The following is a 21,881-nucleotide window of genomic DNA, read 5'->3' on the forward strand; positions in this document are numbered from 1 at the left end:
AATGTGGCTATGGTTTGTAAATTGCTTCCAAACAACAGTGTATACAAACAGAAGCAGTAGGGAGGGGAGGAGTGACTTTACAGTGGCCAGACAGTAAGCTGGCAGAAATGACAACGTCAGTGCCACCCATACCTGCTGAGCCACCTCGCTGGCCCTGAAAAATACTTTTCTTTTACATCTCTTCACAGTAATCCTTGCCCATTCAAGGGTAGAACTCTTGCCCATACTAACAGATACTCAATCCTGGCCTGCTGTTCCTTCAGCATAAACGAAACAAAACAAGACCCCATAAATACCAGGAATAGATGTCCATGATTAGTAAATCAGTTTTCTTTATGTAGGGAGAATTCCTTCAAAATCAAAACGCGGGGAGGCTGGAGAGATGGCTCAGCAGTTAAGAGCACTTGGTTCCTCCAGAGGACCGGGGTTCTTCTTCCAGCCCCCACCCGTGGTTCACAAACATCTGTAACTCTAGTTCTGGGGATCCTACTCCCTCTTCTGGCTTCCAGGGGCACGGAATACTACAGGTGCAAAGGCATACATGCAGGCAAAACATCCATACACTCGGCATAAAAATCAACAGATTGTTTTTGTTTTGTTTTTGAGACAGGGTTTCTCTGTGGCTTTGGAGCCTGTCCTGGAACTTGCTCTTGTAGACCAGGCTGGTCTTGAATTCACAGAGATCCGACTGCCTCTGCCTCCCGAGTGCTGGGATCAAAGGCGTGCGCCACTACCGGCTGGCAAAATAAACAGATTTTAAACTAAAAAAAAATCCTGGAAGATTTTAAATAAAATAAAATGTAGCCGGGCGTTGGTGGCACACACCTTTAATCCTAGCATTTGGGAGGCAGAGGCAAGCAGATCTCTGTGAGTTCAAGACCAGCCTGGTCTACCGAGTGAGTTCCAGGACAGGCTCCAACATAATACAGAGAAACCCTGTCTCATAAAACAAACAAAACAAAAACAAAAACAAAAAACCCCAAATAAAATAAAATGTTAGCCTCACAACAAAAACAGACAGGGAACTGAGGGAATTGTAATACCCTCGTTCAAAAGAAAAGTCAAAGGAGAGCCAAATGTGGCTGTGCCCCTCAGAGAGCGGAGGGACCTTAGCCCACAGATGAAGGCTGGTGAAATAAGCCAGCAGAGACTGGAACGGGAAAGGTCAGGAAGTGGGAGCTCTACACACACTTTTCCCGAAATTTATTTAATTTTGTTTGTTCTTATTTTCTGTTTTTAGAAGTAGTTTCTTGCCGGGCGGTGGTGGCGCACACCTTTAATCCCAACACTCGGGAGGCAGAGGCAGGCGGATCTCTGAGCTTGAGGCCAGGCTGGACCGACAGCCTCCAAAACAATACAGAGAAACCCTGTCTCGTGAAACCAAAAAGAAAAAAAAGAAGAAGTAGTTTCTCTTTAACCCGGCACAATCTGGCTTTGAATTAATTCACTGTGTGAATTCACCAGGCTGGCCTCAAAGATGCAGTGATGTGCCTGTCTCAGCTTCCTGGAAGCTGGGTTAGTGTCGTGAGCGCGGTACCTGGCTGTGAAATGAGGTCCTGTCAGCGCAGGATGAGCGAACCTTAACCAAAACGTATTGGGCCGGAAGTGATCTGGAGTTTGAATTTTTCAAAAAAGACTTGCCATATGTAGTAAGATATTCTGGGAAGGAACCCCAGTGTAAAATCAAAATATGTGCTTTACACACACCTTCTGCCTTGGAAGCAATTTCATACAGCAGCTTACACAATTTTGTTCATGAAATACCCTTTCGTGGGGTAGAATGCCGCACTTGTGGAAGCATGTCAGTATGAAACACAGTGGATGTTCAGCCGACACTGTTGCTATCACTGGTGCTGCTAGTGGTAGCTCAGATTTTTTGTTTGTTTGCTTGATAATAGACGGTGGCAATAAACAGGTATATACAAGCCAGGAGTAGTGGCTTGGGCCTGTAATCCCAATACTCGGGGAACGGATTCAGGTTTGCCTTCAATTTCAGGCCAGCCGGACCTACAAAGCAAGACACTCCCTAAGGACAAACAAACAAACGTACACACATGTAAATGATTCAGAATTGGGGACATGATCATAAGATGTCCCCAGCCCTGATAAGTAATAAATAAGCAGTTTTCTAGAATGGTTCACATGTTTGCTCCTCAGCAGGAGCAGCCTGGTCTCACCATCTTGGGAATGGATACTACGATCCCAGGGAACCAGAGGTCGGGGACTCGGTAGCTGTGTACTGATCTGTTGTCAGATCATTGGTCAGCAGTTGGACTGGGCACTTGGATACAAAAGCTGCGCTGTATTTTTTCAGGGTTGCTTTGGAAAAGCATTCAGTATCTTTCACAGACAGGGCTATGAAATGACCTTTCAAGGGACAACGGGGCCAGGAATGGTAGCACACTCTGGTAATCCCAGAATTTGGGTGGATAAGGCAAGATCTCTGCCAGGATGACGCCAGCCTGGGCTTCACAGTAATTCATAGTGAGACGCAGGCCAACCTTGACCAAAAATTTAAAAGAAGGAAAGCAAACAAAACAAAATGATAGAATCGAAAAGTCAAAATGGCGAATGGAATTGGAGGGCTGCTTTGAAGGTCACTCTTACTCTTCTGCCTTTAAATCTGTGTTGTTCTTTTTTCACCCAGCCATTTTGCATCCTGGGCAAATTAGACCTTTATCTGGGCCTCAGAGACAAGGCTCCTATGTGACTTTTGGATGCTGGTCTAAGCTTTGGAGCCCCGGTGGCTCCCTCTCTGCTCTTACACCCAGTGTGCCACCTGGTGTGGGTGTGAATGCTTTTCTCAGGGCTGAGTTAGGAGAAGTCACTTCTCTTCCCACACTATCCCTTTCCCCAAACCTGACTCGCTAAAGGAACATTGGATGGCTCTGGGCCTGCCTCATAATGAAGATCTGTTTCCATTTAGCTCCAAACTAAACACCACAAGAACACACTATGGACGGCTGCTTTCTGCTGCTAAGCCCTTAGGGCTATGGTTTGGGGATGTAGCAATCTGATCTGGAGGCTTGACTTCCTCAGTGTTTTTTAGTAAGTCTGGAGTGAGCTGTGGAGACACAGGAGCCAGGTGAAGCATAGCCATGGCAGGTAAGTGGGGTTAGGGGAGGTCTGGATCTGGAGAAGAAGCTCCTAGAGATGTCCGTTCTCTTGTGGAGTGGGGTGGGTGGGTGAAGAGGTAAAATGATAGGAACAGTGGTGACCTCATAGCTGTTGGACTTGACCTTTGGAACTTATTAACTTACTAGGTTGGCATTCAAAGGCGAGCTAAGTTTTCTTCAATAATATGATTTGGGGGTAGGTGAGGTGGGAATGTATTCACCATCACATCCTGCTATGATTCGAGAAGGGAACAAGACATACCTCTGTGCAAGTGTCCCCTGGTGTCTGTCCCTCCAATGTCTGGGCATCCCATTGTTCCTGCTACTATGTGGACTTCTCACCAGGCCACTCCCTTTCACTTTTCTTTGTTCTAGATTTTTCTGAAAATTAGCCTCCTAGAGGGACCAGCAGGAGCTGCCCTGGACAGCCCACCTCTACATTCTCTTAACCAGAAGGTGGTAGAGATAAGAGCCATGACCATTGCCCAGCCCTGCCCTGGTGCAGTCCTGATGGAGCCAAGCCAACTTAGCTGGCTGGGGGGACAGCTGGCCAGTGTCTTGCAAGAACAATAAGGAAGAGGGATGGCAGAGGTGGATCAAGCAGGTCATGCATGCTCTGGCCAGCAGGACTCCTTGGGTAATTGCTCAACTCTTCACTTTCTTCTAGTTCAAGGGACAAAAAGGCCGGTTGGGGGTTTTCCTTCTCCTTCAGTGGACCCCTGCCAGCAGGTCCCCTTGCTGTGGCTGTGAGGTCTCAGGGAACAGCAGGAATGCATACTCCCTCTAGTCTTCCGTTTTCCAAGGGCTGTCATGACTTGTTGGCTAGTTTGGTATCCAAGCTGTGTGGACAGGAGGGACACAGACAGTGGGGCCAGAAAGGGGCCCCCAAGCCCTGTGAGACAATCCTCCACAGAGGAGGCTGTGCCAGGCCAAAGCAAGAAGTCTTCCTTGTGGAGCCTTGTGAGGGACTTGGGTGTTTGCCAGGTGAAAGGTTCAGTGTTTAAAGGGATTGCATCTGCAGGCAGACGGTGTTGAGCAGCCCTCTGAGTGATCATTCAGAGGACGGGGAGATATTATGCCAATTGAGTCAAGACAATGGCGTCTTGTTCCCCTTGCTTGAACCCTGATGAAATTGCCTGTCTGGGGGAAGGAAAGTATTTCATTATTGCACCTTTGAAAAAGGATAATCCTTCGTGTATTTCCTTTCGGGGAGGGGGTGTCTTTTGTTCTCGTGTCTCTGATCCGCACAGTGCTAGTTTCGGGGGAAGAACACGGTAAGGGTTTTTGTTTTGTTTTGTTTTGAAGCATATGATTAGATGACGAAACTGTTAGGAGAAAAGTACCCCTCTCAAGTATTTTGGAATTAATAAACCAGGGGCATTACTGGGGTGATCTCTGGGGGATTGCCGGCTGAGGCCAATAGCTCTGAAATCTCACCTATGTCCCTAGGTGATGGAGGGTCTCCTGGGTGGGGGAGTGGGGGTCCTGAGTGAGCTTTTACACTTGGGCCCTAATGGAGCAGGCCTGTAGACACACCTTGGGTGGATATTTAACTATAAAAATTAATGCTTTTACTTTTCTTTCCATTTTATTTTTTAACTTTATTTATGTATTTATTTGTTTGGCTATGGTTTTGGGGACCAGGGTTTCTCTGTGTAGCCCTGGCTGTCCTGGAACTCATTCTGTAGATCAGGCTGGCCTCAAGCTCAGAGATTTACTTGCTTCTGCCTCCTGAGTGCTGGGATTAAAGGAGTGTGCTACCACCATCTGGCTCAATTATTTGTGTGTGTGATTTCAGTTTTATTTTATTTTATGGATGTTTTGCCTGCATGTGTATCTGTGTACCACGTAGGAGATACAGTGCATGGTGGTGGTGGGGTATTTGATCCCCTGAAACTGGCGTCTTGGGTGCTTGTGAGCAGTGTTGGAAAGGGAACCCAGGAACTCTGCAAGAATAGCAAGCCCTAGCCGGGTGTTGGTGGCGCACGCCTTTAATCCCAGCACTCGGGAGGCAGAGGCAGGCGGATCTCTGTGAGTTCGAGGCCGGCCTGGTCTACAGAGTGAGTTCCAGGACAGCCTCCAAAACAATACAGAGAAACCCTGTCTCGAAAAACCAAAAAAAAAAAAAAAAAAAAAAAAAAAGAATAGCAAGCACTTTTAGGCCTTGCCCATCTCTCCAGCCCTGGGATTAGCTTTCTAACAGCAGAAGTCCTTTGAACTGGTGAGACACGGCATTCTGCAAGTCTCCAGAGTCATCGTACTCAACTCTCTGTACCCTAGTTACAGCGTCCCTGCTACCTACAAACTTGCTGTCTGCCTGCCTGCCTTCCTGCCTGCCTGATCGATCCATTGCCATCTAACTAAATCAGCATTTAAGGATGTTTTGCACTCGGCTCTATCATTTATCCTTCCAGCACACAGCATCAAAAAGAAAGCATACTGGATTATCTTCTAAAAAAGTGATGCTTGGCCACTGAGACCGGAGTCCCACCCTGACACGGTGCTTGTTCGGGTGTGCTAGCTTTCTCAAAGAGCATCTGCTGGTCTTGACTCTCTGGCAGGGGCCTTTAGTGTCCATCTTAGTTCCCAGATCAGAAACATGTAAGGAAAAAAATCAAAGAGGCAAAGTAGGGTGAGGGGACCTCGAGGCGCTTTTGAGACGGCTAAGGACCCTGAACTGCACAAGGTGCAGGAGAGAGCCGAATCCTGAGAGTTGTCCTCTGATTTCTGTGCCAGAACCATGGCATAGCATAGACTCATCTGCATGCATATACACCAAATTAAATAAACGTGGACATGGATGTTGATTGACATGCCACCTAAAGTATATCTTTCAAGTCAAGTGTCTGGTGTTGTGTTCTTGAGAAACCTCACTGAAAGAAGAAAAGTTCATCAAAGCAGAGAGGTGATTTTATAATGCTCAGTGGTTAGGAAACAGTTTTCAGCCAGGCAGTAGTGGTGCACGCCTTTAATTCCAGCACTGGGGAGGCAGAGGTGGGTCTCTGAGAGTTTGAGACCAGCCTGGTCTATGGAGTGAGTTCCAGGACTGGCTCCAAAGCTACACAGAGAAGCCCTGTCTCAACAAACACACAAAAAACAAAAACAACAAAAAGAGAAAAGAACAGAAAAGAAAAAGAAGACGGTCTCCATGCTGGGTTATGTTGGTGTATGTCTGTAATCCTAACACTTGGGAGTTTGGGGCAGTGGATCAGGAGTTCAAGGACTCATCTTTGTCTATCTGGTGAGTATGAAGTCATACTAGGCTGTAGGATACTCTATTTAAAACAAATTAACAAACTACCACAAAACTGGGGTATATGAAATGGGTCAGTGGGTTAAGGTGGTTGTTACAAAGCCTGACAACCTGAGTTCAAGCCCCAAGAAGGAGAGAATTGACTCTTGTATATACACACACACACACACACACACACACACACACTATGTTATTTTATAAATGTGAGTAACAAAATAAGGAGAAAGAAAGCAGGAGTGAAAGAAAACAATTTTCTGCTTTCAGCTATGGCCATCCCTCTGTGTGTGTATCTTTGACACAGGGTGCCTCTGCAGCTCAGGCTGATAATCTTCCTGCCTCAGCCTCCTGAGTACTAGAACTGTAGATCCATGTCTCCATGCCCTACTTCTTATTGTTCCTCTCAGGAACTTACTGATTGATGGCTCATTTCACCATCGTGACAACGAGAAGCTTCTTTATTTTATATTATTATTATTTTTTTAAACAGGGTTTCATGTAACCCAGGGTGGCCTCAGGCTTACTAGATAGCTCAGGATGACTTTTAACTCCTGGCTTTCTAGTCTCTACTTCTAAATACTGGGACTTCAAGTGCGCAATCATACCCTTGACTCTGTTTGTTTGCTTGAGACAGGGACTCATTCGTTAGCCCAAGCTGGCCTGGAATCCACTGTGTAGCCTCGGCCAGCTACAAAGTCCAAGAAATCCTCCTGCCTCAGCCTCCGAAGTGCTGGGATTACGAATGTGAGCAGCCGTGCCTGGCTGGAGAACGGATGGGTTCAGTGAGCTCAGCACTCACTCTTCCCGTTGTTAGCTGATGATGAAAAGCTTTTTCTTCCTGCTGAAGGGGCTGCAAAGTTCTTACCCTGGGTATCAGGACACTTCAGGATAATAAAAGCAGCAGCAATAAGCATGGTAACACAGCTAGCACTTACTTAGGTGGTTTTTGAGACAGAGTTTTCCTTTGTTGCCCTGGTTGGCCTCGAAGTTCTGGGTTTATGATGTTACACCAACATTCTGGGTCTAGACCTTCCATTTTTTCCCTTCTTCACTATTCCATGTAGCATGTGGCCCAGGCTGGTCCAGAACACTCTATGTAGTCAAGGATGACTTTGAACTTCTCACCCTCCTGCCCCTGTCTCCCAAGCGCTGGGATTGCAGATATATATGTACCATCACACCTGGTTTATGTGGTAGTGGGAATCGAACCTAGGACTTCATCTGTGCTAGGCAAACACTCCCAACAGCTGAGCTCCATGCCCAGCCCTCCTCACTTTTTATTTTGAGACTGAGATCACTAAGTTATTCAGGTTTTCTTTTGAGCTTGCTCTTATCCCAGGCAGACCTTGCGATCCCACTGCCTCGGCCTCTGAAGGAGCTGCAGTGACAGACGGTGGGTCTGCACTACCAGGGTTGGCTTAGCTAGCTTGGATAGGTTGGATAGAACATTTGTGCCATGTCTCAGCTATACAAGCACACATCGTCATTCCTCCTTCAATGGTGACAGCTTAAGATCCTGAGATGAGGGTGTCCTCCTGCTCAGGGTCATCCAGCTAGTGAAAGGATGAAGAAATGATTCACAAGTGACATGGTCTGACCCCCACCCCACTCCAGTGAGTATCAGTCCTGACATGGAATGAAAGGTGTTCATTTTACGCGTCCCTGTATGGAGCCTGGCTATGGTCTGCTAAGTGCTGAGTAGCTGGGCTTTGTTCTGAGCACTGGAGACCACAGAGTGAGCAGACATGATCTTTGCCCTCATGGAGCCTCATTCAATAAAGCACAATGAGACACATAAAATAAACAAAGTAAAGGATTATTTGTATGCTAGCTATACAGTGGCATATGATACAGAGGAAAACAGATTAGAAAATGTGAGAATCGGGGTGCACTATAAACTAGGGCAGTAGGAGAAACCTGATTGAGACATTAGAGCCTGGTGCTGCAATATAGTGGGGAAGGGCTTGAGGCTAGCTAAGGCTGCATAGCACCGCTCTGTTTCAAGAAAACAAACCAGCAATAATACCAAACAAACCAAAAACTCCCTCTCTCTCCTCAAAAGGTGAGAGATTGATGAAGAAAGTGAGGACCTGAGTCATAGAGCCTTCTGGGAGAAGAGGCCAGGGAGACAGAACAAACATGCCAAGGCTCTGAAGTGGGATTGTACTTGACAGGGATCTCAAATGTGGTTGGACAAGTACTGAGTCAGGAGCCGGGCCTTGGTGGCGCACGCCTTTAATCCCAGCACTCGGGAGGCAGAGGCAGGCGGATCTCTGTGAGTTCGAGGCCAGCCTGGTCTACAAAGTGAGTTCCAGGACAGCCTCCAAAGCCACAGAGAAACCCTGTCTCAAAACACCAAAAAAAAAAAAAAAAGTACTGAGTCAGAGTGGGAGCACATGTTTGCATGTAGTGTATACATATCCTGTGTAGTTTTACATTTTATTTATATTATTTGGGGAGGGAGCATTTATTTTCTTATAATTTATATGAGGACAACTCAAATAGTTTCTCTCCTTCCTCAGAGTGTGTTCTAGGGCTAGAACTCAAGTCTTCAGTCTTGGTATGTGCCTTTACCCTTGGAGGCATCTAACCGGCACCAACCTCCCATATATTTTATTGAAAGATGCTGTTGCTATTGTATATTTGGCTTTTGTTTGCTTTTTAGGTAAGACCTCACCTATATAGCCCTGAGTGAACTAGAACTTGCAAGATAGCCTAGGCTGGCCTTCAATTTGTCCCAGTTTTTCCACCTGTGTCTCCCAAGTGTTGGGATTACAGAGAAGTCTGCCCTTTCCTGTACACTTTAAATCACCTAGCACAATGTCAACGCTATGTCAATAGGTGCTGTCCCAAATAGTCTAGGGAATCATTACAAGAAAGACAAGCCCGCACAAGTCCTCAGCCTGTAAACTGTAGACTCCCGGATGGGGAAGTTACTGAATGCAAGTCTGTAGTTTATCCCGTGCCATAGAGAAGTCCACGAAGATAAGGCCTTTTCCGATCTGCTTTCTTCTGGTGGAAGTCTTTTCTAAGGTAGCCCGAGGGAAGAACTTTTGCCACAAAGCATCAATACCCAGAAACTCACCATTGTGCTGGAATGGAGGCAGGTGGGTTGGTGTATTCTACAACTGAATATTCCAAGGATGGGTCCTGAGATATGCAAACCTTCTTCTCAGAGGAGATAGGCTTATCAGACAGTGCTCTCACTGCTTCCCAGAGGATGTGGGGAAAGAGGATGGGGGATGGTTTGCTGGTTCTGGAGAAAGGAGACCCAATCCGGGGACTGTGCTGAGATAGAGTTGAAGACTCTAGACACCAAGGGAGGGGGACCATCATCATGGACCAAGATTGCTCAAGGACAAGGAAACCTTATCTTGATAGAATTTCCAGGGGACATTCTTCTTCTGGTCACACACACCCCTCCTACCAAAGTGCTCTCTCTAGACTAAGATCTGACTGTCTTTATTTCTTTTTAAATGCACTTATTTTTATATTTTGTGTGCGCCTCTGAATATTTTGCCTGAATGTATTTAAGTGTACCGCATTTGTGCCTGGTGCCCATGGAGGTCAGAAAGGGGCGTGAATCTCCTGGAACTAGAGTTGCAATGGATGGTGGGAGCAACCGTGTGGGTCCTGGAAACAGAACTATGCAAGAGCAGCAAGTGCTCTTGACGACTGAGCCAGCTCTCCAGCCCTTTTCTTTGTTTTGCTTTTTGTTTTTATGAGGCAAGATCTTGTTCTGTATTCCTGAACTCACAATTCTCGTGTCTCAGCCTTGTGAGTGATAAAGGTATAGGCATGTACCACCCCCACCACTGCCATGTCCCCTGCCTGCTACCACAGGGGCCACCCTGTCCTTTTTGGGTTTTTTTTAGAAAGCCTCATTCTGTAGTCCAGAACCTAGGATTCACTATTATAAGTCAGACTGGACGGCAACTAACATTTCTCCCGCTGTCTCTGCCTCCTAAGTCCAGGGTTACAGGCTTATACCGTTACACCCTGCTATACCAAATTCTTTGAGCATATTGGGGGAATCTCTTGGCACTCAGGATGACTGCAAAGCTCTGGGAAACCAATGGCCTAAAGCAGAATGGCAGCAGGAGCTTAGAGAATCATAGAACAGTGCAGTTCATCATATCCTTCCCAGGAGCTTTGTAAAAGGAAGAATTGATTCGTCTTATCTCCTGAGAATTGAATCCCAAAGATTGAAAAGTCAGTTCATCTTGATTTCAACTTGAAGAGGCTCTCATTTTTTTCAGCATTTGACTTAGATGAAAATACCTATCTTCTTCTGGTTTTTTTGTTTGTTTTTTGCTTTTTCAAGACAGTTGTGGCTTTGGAGGCTGTCCTGGAACTAGCTCTGTAGACAAGGCTGGTCTCGAACTCACAGAGATCCACTTGCCTCTGCCTCCCAAGTGCTGGGATCAAAGGCATGGGCCAGGCGGATCTCGGTGAGTTCGAGACCAGCCTGGACTACCAAGCGAGTTCCAGGACAGCCTCCAAAGCCACAGAGAAACCCTGTCTTGAAAAACCAAAAAACAACAACAACAACAAAAAAAAGCCAACCTAACACAAGGCCGTTGGAGCCAGCACCTTCTGATTCCAATTAAATATTTCCTGTAGGTTGGTGCCAACTGTTCATCTTGTAAGAACATCTGTCTCGTAAAACCAAAAAAAAAAGAACATCTGAAAGCAGAAGTTTGGACTCATAGAGACCTCTTTACACACACACACACACACACACACACACACACACACACACACACACACACACACACACACACACACACACACAACAATTTCCCTACGGGGTGGTGGTGGTGGTGGTGGCGGCGGCGGCGGCGGCGGCGCACACCTTTAATCCCGGCTCTTGGGAGGCAGAGGCAGGCCGATCTCTGTGCATTTGAGATAAGCCTGGTCTACAAAGAGCTAGTTCCAGGGCAGGCTCCAAAACTACACAGAAAAACCCTGTCTCAGAAAACAAACAATATCCTGTTTGACCAAGTGTCACCCCTGAAGCAAAGAAGCCCATTCAGCAACAAGTTATTGATAGCGATTCAGATGTGCAAAGGGTGATGGTTTCCGCGGCCAAGCCCAGGTCTTTGAATTGTAGATGTCTGTCTTCTAGGTAAAGGTTCTGGACTTCAGAACTCTCTTCCCAAGGGCTCTAAAGAGATTTCCTGGGTTACAGCAAACATTTGCTTATCTTGCCACAATACGGCCTATTGGTGTGCTATCTGGTAAAGTTGCAAAAGTCTTTCTAAGCCATCCGGTAGATAGCATCCCCATCTTACACTGGTGAGGAAACCGAGGCTGGAGCTTCACATCCTTTCCGTTTTGTCTGGAGCACCGAAGACTGTAGGCACTGTGTGGTGAAGGCACACCTCTGCCTCTTGTTGTGACTTTGTGAGTGCTAACTGAAACAATCTCTCAGCCAAGATTTTCTATTTCCAAAATTGGGGATATATAAGTGGGATTCGATAGCACACATATAAAATACTTTAAACTGGATTTAGAAAAGGATCTATTGGGCTGAGGAGAGGACTCAGTGGGTAAGCACGTGTTGCTCTTCCAGAGGATCCAGATCAATCCCATCCCCCACATGGTGGCTCACAGCCATTTGTAACCCCAGTTCCAGGGGATCCGACCCCCTTTCTGGCCTCCAAAGATACTAGGCACACATGTGATGCACAGATACATAAGAAGGTAAAGCATAAAACAAAAATAAGTCTAAACGTTTTTCAAAAGCCGGGCAGTGGTGCACGCCTTTAATCCCAGCACTCGGGAGGCAGAGGCTGGCAGATCTCTATGAGTTCGAGACCAAGCCTGGTCTACTGAGCGAGTTCCAGGACAGGCTCCAAAACAATACAGAGAAACCCTGTCGGCTCTCTGTTCCTCCCTGGTCTAGACACAGCCGCATCTCTTCATGCAGTGCCAGCCTTGTTCCTGAGAAACAATGGTGAAGGTTGGAGTGAACGGATTTGGCCGTATTGGACACCTGGTTACCAGGGCTGCCTTCACTTCTGGCAAAGTGGAAATTTGTTGCCAGCAATGACCCCCCATTGATCTCAACTACATGGTGTACATGTTCCAGTATGACTCTACCCATGGCAAGTTCAAAGGCACAGTCAAGGCTGAGAAAGGGAAGCTTGTCTTCAACGGGAAGGCCATCACCATCTTCCAGGAGCAAGATCCCGCCAACATCAAATGGGGTGATGCTGGCGCCGAGTATGTTGTGGAGTCTACTGGCGTCTTCACCACCATGGAGAAGGGTGGGGCCCACTTGAAGGGTGGAGCCCAGAGGGTCATCATCTCTGCACCTTCTGGTGATGCCCCCATGTTTGTGATGGGTGTGAACCATGACAAGTATGACAACTCCCTCAAGATTGTCAGCAATGCATCCTGCACCACCAACTGCTTAGCTCCCTGGCCAAGGTCATCCATGACAACTTTGGCATTGTGGAAGGACTCATGACCACAGTCCATGCCATCACTGCCACCCAGAAGACCGTGGATGGCCCCTCTGGGAAGCTGCAGTGTGATGGCCATGGACATCATCCCTGCATCCACTGGTGCTGCCAAGGCTGTGGGCAAGGCCATCCCAGAGCTGAGCGGGAAGCTCACTGGCATGGTCTTCCGTGTTCCTAACCCCAATGTGTCCGTCCTGGATCTGACATGTCGCCTGGAAAAAGCTGCCAAGTATGAAGACATCAAGAAGGTGGTGAAGCAGGCATCCGAGGGCCCACTGAAGGGCATCCTGGGCTACACTGAGGACCAGGTTGTCTCCTGTGACTTCAACAGTGACTCCTACTCTTTCACCTTTGATGCTGGGGCTGGCATTGCTCTCAATGACAACTTTGTAAAGCTCATCTCCTGGTATGACAATGAATTAGGCTACAGCAACAGGGTGGTGGACCTCATGGCCTACATGGCCTCCAAAGAGTAAGAGACCCACCCTGGACCATCCACCCACAGCAAGGACTCGAGCAAGAGAGAGGCCCTGGCTGCTGAGCAGTCCCTGTCCAACAACCCCACACTGGTCATCTCCCTCACAGTTTCCATCCCAGACCCCCAGAATAAAGGAGGGGCTTAGGGAGCCCTGCTCTCTTGAATACCATCAATAAAGTTCACTACACCCAAAAAAAGGAAAAAAAGAAAGAAACCCTGTCTTGAAAAACCAAAACAAGAAAAAAAAATTGTCTGGCATCATGGAGGACATTATGCTAAGTGAAATAAGCCCGACACAGAAAGGCAAATTCAGCATAACTTCGCTTACACGTGGGATTCAAAAGGCATAGAACTTGCAAAATCAGATAGCAGAATGGTGATTGACAAGGGATGGTAGATGCTGGTCAAAGGACACTCACTAAATTTCAGTTACGCAAGATGGATTCATTCTCAAGGTAAAATGTACCACATAATGACTATAATTAGTAACATGCACTCTAGGCCTGCAATTTACTGGGAGCGTAGAGCATAGATTTTTCTCTCAAAAAACAAAACACAACAGAAAGTGAGGTTTGAATGTGTTCATTGGTTTTGGTTGTGGTGGTTGTTTTAAAAAATACCTTTTTTTGGGGGAGGGGGTGTGGTTAGACACAGGATTTCTCTGTGTAGTCTTGGCCTTGAATTCAGAGATCTCACTGCCTCTGCCTCCTGGGTGCTGGGATTAAAGGCACGTGCCACTAGCAACTGGCTCTTTGTTATCCTGCCATTAAGGTATTCATTAAGGCATTATGATAATTACAAATTAGTGTGGTTAGTACAATATTATAATCATTTAAAAATAAATGTTATTTTAGGGATGAAACACAGAGGTCAGTCAGTACTCAAGGTCTGTAGGTTGAAAATATTTGGAAAAAGTTTTTTATTTGGGGCTAGTTAGGTGACTCAGTAGGTAAAGCTATTTGCAGTCAAACCTTATGATCTAACTTCAACCCTGGAACTCACACACGCATGCACGCACGCACTCACATGCACACGTGCACACAATAAACAGAAACTTTTCATATGTACTAGAGATGTACACACTTCTTCCTGTCATTGTTCTCTAAATGATGTAGTATAAAAGCTATTGACACAGCACTCCTGTTGTGTTCGGCATTGCAAATAATCTAGAGGTGCTTTTGGCCTGGTTCTGCCTCCTGAGTACTGGGACTAAAGGTGTGTGCTACCATGCCTGACTCCCTCTGTGTCTTTTGTCCACATCACCCCCCCATGGGACATCTAGACCTCTACTTAATCTCACTATCTCCCTGAGGGCATCTCAGCCAACCTGGGGATCAGCTGCTGTAGTGAGTCAGGAAGGGCAGCATTTGAAGTCCAGTGTTCTGTTGGGAGTATTCACCCAAGCTACTTAACCCCATTGAGCTGAAGCTTATGTGTTGTTTTGTGTACACATGTGTGTTCATGAATGCATGTGTCAGTGTAGAGGTCAAGGGTTGATGCTGGGTGTTTTTAAACAATTTCTGTTTTTTGAGATGGGGCTTACTGTGTAGCCCTGGCTGGTCTAGAACTCATAGAGATCCATTTGCCCCTGCCCAAGTGCTGGAGTTAAAGGTGTCTGCCACCGTGCTAGGCCTGCCTTGTATTTTGAGGCAGGGTCTCTCACTGAACCTGGATCTCATTGATTGGTTAGACTTTGTGGTCAGCAAGCGCCAAGGATCCTCCTCCAAGGATCATCCTGACTCCACTTCCCTGGTGCTTGGAGTACAGTGTGCACTGCTACACCTGGTTTTATCTATTCAATTTCTAAAGGGAAGACTAGGGATCCCAACGCAGGTCATCCTGCTTCTGCGGCAAACACTTTACAAAGTAAGGGCTAAAACTCCTCACTTTGCACCATTAGAAGGTTGACATAGGATAACCCTTGTGGCACATGTGGCCCAGGATAGGCGCAGGGTACTCCTGGGTCTTTGTCCCTTGGCCCTTCTGACGCCACCCATTGGTCCCTTCCTGGCACTGTGGAGGGGTTTGCTGTAACGTCCATCAGATCCCAGCTTGGGTCATCATACCTCCTGCGCCTGTCCACTGTCCACAGCAAATTGAGATCTTCTAAAGCCAGGAAGGCCCCTGGTTTGTTTCTGTGTTCACCATCGTCCTTGCCTCCTGGTGAGGCCTCAGAGCTTCTGAATGTACGCCAGGGGTGTTATCAGCTGACTCCCCGGCATCTGATTACCTTGTGGGCTGGGCTGGAGGTTAGTATTCCCGGGTGACTTGTGGAAGGTGAGCCACAGATTGCTGGATGAGTCAGGAACAGGGGCCCAGGCATTCCAGAGCACATCCACAGCATGCCTCCAAACTGTCTCCTCTTCTCAGCCCTGCACATGCTGGCCGCATGCACTCTGCACGGCTGGGGGAATGTAAGTCAGTGGAACGGGAGACGCCACCTTTCATGGAATCAGCTCACGGTGCAGATGCTGCTAATGGGACCACTCACATTCTAGGCAGTGTCCAGACCCCGCTAGACTCCTTATCCACATGACAAGAATGCCATGGACAACTCGAGAAATGGTGCTGTTTTTTTACTCCCCCATGCCATCTAGTTTCCAAAAAAGTGATAGACAGTGGGCTTGTGGCCTGCTGGCTAGGTTCTGAAGATAAGCACACATCAGCACCAATCTCCTGGCTTTTAAGGTCTCAAGGTAGTGGCAGAGACAGCGAGCTAATCCTTGAAAACCTCCTGAGGCTCACAGGGGGAGCTGGCCAGTTAACAGGGCTGCGTTCCTTCTCATTCTGGGTGTGGGAGGTCATCAGAAAAGAGAAAAGATCTGAAGAAAATCCTACAGGATGTGAGTGCAGGGGCATACACAGGAAAAAGCATGAGTCTAGGGAAGAGAATTTCAAGGTTAGGGAGAAAGCAGTTGTGGTAAAACAATCGAACAATCAAACCTCCTTAGACTGGGGTATGTACAGTGCCAAAGAGCTCAGCCTCTTTTGTCTACAGGCAATAGGGAGCAACTGAGGGTTCTACAGTGGGTAGAACGAATGACTGTGGTGTTTCAGGACAATTGCTTTAGTAGCCAGCCATAAGAGGAAGAATGCAATGGAAACACTCTGGTCTGGTCATTCTATCATGCTAACCATAATTACATCAATGCCCAGGCTTTGTAGCCGGTAGTCCTGGGACTCAGGAGGCTGAGGGAGAAGGGTCTCAAGTTTGAAGTCAGCCTGAGTTACACAGTGTCTTTAAGGCCAGACTACTATAGTTTTCTAGTTTGGACTCTGTTTCTCTCTCTCTCTCTCTCTCTCTGGCTCTTCTGTCTTCTGTTCCCTGTTCCCTTCCTCCCCTTTCTTTCTTCTTTCTACCTCATACAGTTAAAAGTCATTAGCCAGGCAAGGTGTTACATGTCCTTAACCCCAGCACCTGAGAGACAGAGGCAGGTGGATATAAATTTGAGGCCAACCTGTTCCATATAGTGAGTTCCAGGCCAGCCAAGGCTATATTAGAAGACCTTATCTTACCCAGCCCCAAATACTCTTGATTCTGATGAATATGAATGAGTTATTACTGTTCTTGCATACTTGCAAAGTTAAGCCTCTTCCATTTAGAAGGTGTGTGCCTCCATTGCCTGGCTCAATGGCTGGTTTTCAGCGTTCTTTTTGGCTAATTTTAATTTTGTTTGTTTTGAGATAAAGTCTCATTATGTAGCCCAGGCTTGCCTTAAACTCATGGTGATCCCTCCTGCCTTAGCCTCCAATGTGCTGGGATTATAGGCATGTGCCTCCACACCTGGTGTGATTTTAGAGTTTAATGTTCTTGAAGATTTGTTTTTCTGCAGAGTAAGACATAACAAAAGAGAAGGGGAGGGACAATTAGGCCTTGAGAAAACCAGAGTCCCAAGCAGTTACTTTTTGTTGCTGTTGATGTTACAGGTCATTTCTTTTACTACTGGTCCATAAAAGGAGGCAGGGGAATTTAAACCCCAGTTTGCACCTCTAGTTTTCTGAGTGGATCGTTAGCTGTCCGGGAAGGCAGTGTAGAGAGAATAAATACATGCGAAGCTCTCTTTGGGGTGGCCTAGCTGTATTTTAGTCACACCAAAAACATAGCTACTCCTGTTCTCTGAGTAAATGTAGCTTGACAGATGTCTGGGCAGTAAAGGGAAACTTTACCAGTGCTGGTGGAATTGCTGCCTGGGAGGATAGCTCATCCTCTATGCTCAGAGGGATGACTGACAAGATTTGATCTTCAGCCAGTTACAGAGATATTGTTCATCCTGATTTTTTTTCTTTCCCTTCTCTTCCCCTTCTTCCATGTCCCAATGTTTTTTGACTCTGCATAGCTCAGGCTACCCTAGAACTTGCTAAATAGAATTCTCAGTGGTTTGACTGGCCTCAGTTTCCTGAGTACTGCAATTACAGGAAAATGCCACCAAGTACGGGTGAGATACAGATTTTGTTCTTAGGTTAAAAAACAAAACAGTCGTTAGATTGGGTTTCATAAGGCATCACGGGTGGCAGATCGATGTGACTCTGGAGCCTTTGAAGCCTGTGCTTAGCGCACATTTAATAGAAGGAAGGGTCTGGATGGGCTGAGGAGAAAGAAGGAAATGCATGAGAGTCCTGGACACTGGGCAAAGAGCAGAGCAGAGACAAGATCCAGGAGCAGACGTGGAGACACAGGGTTTGTTCATTTACTTTTTCGCTTGTTTGTGTTTTGTTTTCTTGAGGCAGAGTTTCTCTGTGTAACAGCCCTGGATGTCCTGAAACTTTTTTTATAGACCAGGATGGCCTAGAACTCACCTGACTCTGCCTCCCCAGCACTGAGATTAAAGGCATGCACCTGCCACCCGGTATTTATTTACTATTTTGAGACAAGATCTCATTATGTAGCTCAAGCTGGCCTTGAGCCCACAGAATTCTGCCTGCCTCAGAGCTGTCATTAGAATTAAAGGCCAGCACCACCACACTGTGGTCACTAAGAAAGAAAATAAAAGAAGGAAGGTATGAAGGAAGGAAGGAGGGAGGGAGGGAGGGAAGAAAGAAAGGAAGGAAGGAAGGAAGGAAGGAAGGAAGGAAGGAAGGAAGGAAGGAAGGAAGGAAGGAAAAGCCAGGCATAATGGCATACACCTTTAATCCTAGCACTCGGGATGCAGAGGCAGGTGATCTAGTTCAAGGTCAGTCTAGTTGAAGAGGAAGAAGAATAGGAAGAAGAAATGTTGCTGTGCAGATGGAAGCCTCTAGACTTTACTGCATAGATAGAACTATTGCCTTTATGCTCCAGGAGTTGGGTTCAGATCTCATTGTTGAAGCGTGGAATCTCTAGATTTACTCAGTTGTTGAAAAACATCAAATAAGGAAACCCTTAGGCCTCCGAATGCTTCAGGGCCAAATGAAACAGAGCAGGGTCCTCAAAGGTCCCCGTTCCCATCAGCTCCCTCCACAACCACATCCTGTCGTACTGCTCCATTTCCAGGAGCTATGGAGGAATGTGGGGAAGGACTGTCCCACCAGCAAGCAGCTCTGCTTTGAAGAACACGGGTGGGCCACCGTGTCTGGTGTCTGAAGGGTCACAAGGACACCACTGTCACTGCTGGAGAAGCCCTGGGGTGCCTCACTGCAGTCTCCTTCTTCTTTAGTCACCGCTCAGAACCACACCCCCAAAGTCCTTCCAGAAGCCAACTGGAAGTAGATGTACTTGTGAATTATTCTGGCTGTCCAGGTTTCTACTCTGCAGTCCAGGTTTCCCTAGAACTTCCTACGTAGTCCAGGCCACCTTTCAGTGAACATTTCTTTAGCACTCTAGGCACCGAGATAGCCTTTGCATTGCAGAAAGGGGCTGACTCGGTTCTTGAGCCTAAGCTTCTCGTGACTTATGGGGAAGGGAAGACCATCAACTAAAAAACCCTGTGATATAGCCTGTCCATCTTGTTACAGACCTGCTACAGTTCTGTGGCAGCAGGAGAGAGCAGCCCCTTCCTGCTGGACAACAGAGAATGCCTCAAGCATCCAGGCTTTTCCAGGACAAACCAACAGAATGGGTGAATGCTTGAAGGCTTGCCCAGGCCTGTTAGACTTGAGGAACAGCAACTTAAGGAAAATGGTTCAGAAAGTCCCCGTGCAGTTTCCCACTCTTGCCAGAGGTCTAGTAGTGTTCAGAAGTGTGTGGCAGGGCAGGGCTAACCTGCCACAGTGCTGCTGGCTCCAGGGGACAGCAAAGCTGACCAAGGGCGCTGGGTGAAACTGGTACCAGCTTTGCCTTACAGTTCTTCAGGAACAGGAAGTTGAAATGTAAGGAAGGCGGTATAAAGAAGGCAGGACTCAGGTTGGCAAGGTGACTAGTGCCTGCCACCCCAGCTTCCTGGAGGCTGAGGCAGGAGTGTTGCTGCGAATTGGAGGTCATTCAGTGATATGGTGTGATCTTGTCACAAAAACAAAAATAAAATGTAAGAAATCAGGATTTGCTGGGCATGGTTGTTATAATAATGCTTGTGGGGAGCCGGGTGGTGGTGGCGCACGCCTTTAATCCCAGCACTCGGGAGGCAGAGGCAGGTGGATCTCTGTGAGTTCGAGGCCAGCCTGGTCTACAGAGCCAATTCCAGGACAGCCTCCAAAACAATACAGAGAAACCCTGTCTCGAAAAACCAATACTACTACTACTACTACTACTACTAATGCTTGTGGGGAACGTTGCATGGGGATTCCATGGCAGGTGAGGGAGAACGAGGCAGGGGACAAACATGCCAGGCAGACAGAGTTTAAGTGAGAAGTTTTATTAGAAAGGGGAGGGAGGGGGAAGGAAAGAGAAACGCGGTAAAGAGACACAGAGACACAGAGAGGACAGAAGAGAAGAGGGAGACAGGAAAAGTCCCCTTTGCCCCAGGGGGACAGCAGAAAAGACAGCAGGAAAGAGATCTTAAGTGGGCAGGGGTCTGTCTTTTAAAGGGGTCCTTTGCAGACTAGTAATCATGGAACCCTGGGCTGACCAGGGTACTGCCTGAGTGCATTCTGCCAGGTGACAGGGGCAGGCCAGCTTAGTGCCCCAATCCTTACAATGGTGGTGTACAGCTTCAATCCCAGTGTTTACAGGGTGGGATGGGTCAGGGAATCTTTGTGAGTTAGAGGCCAGTCTGGTCTACATAGTGAGTTCCGGGCAGCTAGAGCTACATAGAGAAACCCTGGAGAGTGCAAGGAAGGAAGGAAGGAAGGAAATAAATCAGAATCCATTCCCCCTCTCAAGGTGACATTTCCTCCAATGGCTCTGAACTGATAAAGGGCAGAGTGGCCTTAACTGCCTTGGGGGAGTTGAGGGGCTATGAAGAGAGAGTCCTCCCTCCTTTAACCACATTTGCTGTAATTTCTCCACGTACCACTTAAGAAAGCAACACAGAGGGACAAAAGGCTGTGACCTTAGACCCGCCCTCACATATCTAACTTCGATAATCTCTTTGTAAGAAGGGCTGGTTCGGCTGCTTGCTTTGTTTAAATACGCTGTGGGTTTCTTTCTACTAGTCCTTCAGATAAGACTACTAGCTAGTCTGGCAGAAACTGGGTAAGGTAACTTTTCCCTACCTCAGAAATGTGCAGATGAAGCTGGGAGGGCGTGGCATGGGGTGGGGTGGGGTGGGGGGATGGGTGGATCTCACTTCAGCCCTGCAGCCTACCAGCCTGTGAAGCACAGCAGAGCAGAGTTTATTGGTTACCTGGCATGCCTACACCCACAGGGAAGGGCTTCTTAGCATTAGAATGTGCCTTTAGCATTCGAATTCTGGAATTCTAGAAAGATCTCCTGACCTCTGAGAAGCACAGGATTTCTTTGGCTGACAGGTACCCCCTGCCCTACTTTTCTGACTCTGACACTGTGGTTCCTTGAACAAGCTGAGGTCCTTTTGTGTACAAATCAAATTAAATTAAATAAGAGGATTAGCAGGAATGTGGATTAAAGAATTCAGTGGTTGGGTTTTATTTTGTTTTTGCCATCAGTGTTGCCCCGGGGTGGATATGGATATTTAAATCTGAATGAGTTCTTTGGGCCTGGTAGCTGGAAGTGCTTCGGTAAATTTCAAACTAACCTGGGCTACACAGTGAAGCCGGTCTCCGAAGCCCAAAACAAGCAACGTCTGAAAGGGTGATGAGGATAAAGAGAGCACAATACCTTAGAGTGATTTTCAGCTGCTAGGAGCCTCAGGACTTCGTGGGCACATTCTGGAAGAGAACAAAGCTAGGATCCTCAGGCGCCCTCACAGGAATCCTTGTGTGCCAGCGACTAAAGCACTAGATTCTGTGGGAGAAAACAGATGAAAATCATGACGAGTGGTTTCCTTTCCTAAACACAATCTTACAAAATACACAAGACCTGTACAGGTTATACACGATAAAGACAACAGGAGCGGTCTGAGAAGTCTTCAGGGTTCATGGGAGGCAGCCAGCAAGCAGACTTGCAGACCAGGCTGAGGTGCAGTTTGGGGGCAGAGTGTGGAGACTCTGAGCATGGTGACTCACGCCTTTTTTTTTTGTCCTCAATATATGTTTTATTTAAATTAGAAACATGCATGATTCACATATTAATCCCA

The 21,881-nt window shown here is 47.1% G+C and overlaps 1 non-coding gene and 1 pseudogene across 1 annotated transcript; both read left to right on the plus strand.

Moving 5' to 3' along the window:
- Positions 1-5,588: 5,588 nt before the first annotated feature.
- LOC121144440 lies at positions 5,589-5,719 on the plus strand. Its single transcript, XR_005881791.1, has one exon. It is a non-coding gene; the product is annotated as a small nucleolar RNA SNORA3/SNORA45 family (small nucleolar RNA).
- A 6,603-nt stretch (positions 5,720-12,322) lies between these two features.
- LOC121144262 lies at positions 12,323-13,331 on the plus strand (annotated as a pseudogene).
- The last annotated feature ends 8,550 nt before the right edge of the window (positions 13,332-21,881 follow it).

This window comes from Mesocricetus auratus, unplaced genomic scaffold (assembly GCF_017639785.1).
Source record: "Mesocricetus auratus isolate SY011 unplaced genomic scaffold, BCM_Maur_2.0 Super-Scaffold_100015, whole genome shotgun sequence".
In the NCBI taxonomy this organism is placed as follows: domain Eukaryota; kingdom Metazoa; phylum Chordata; class Mammalia; order Rodentia; family Cricetidae; genus Mesocricetus; species Mesocricetus auratus.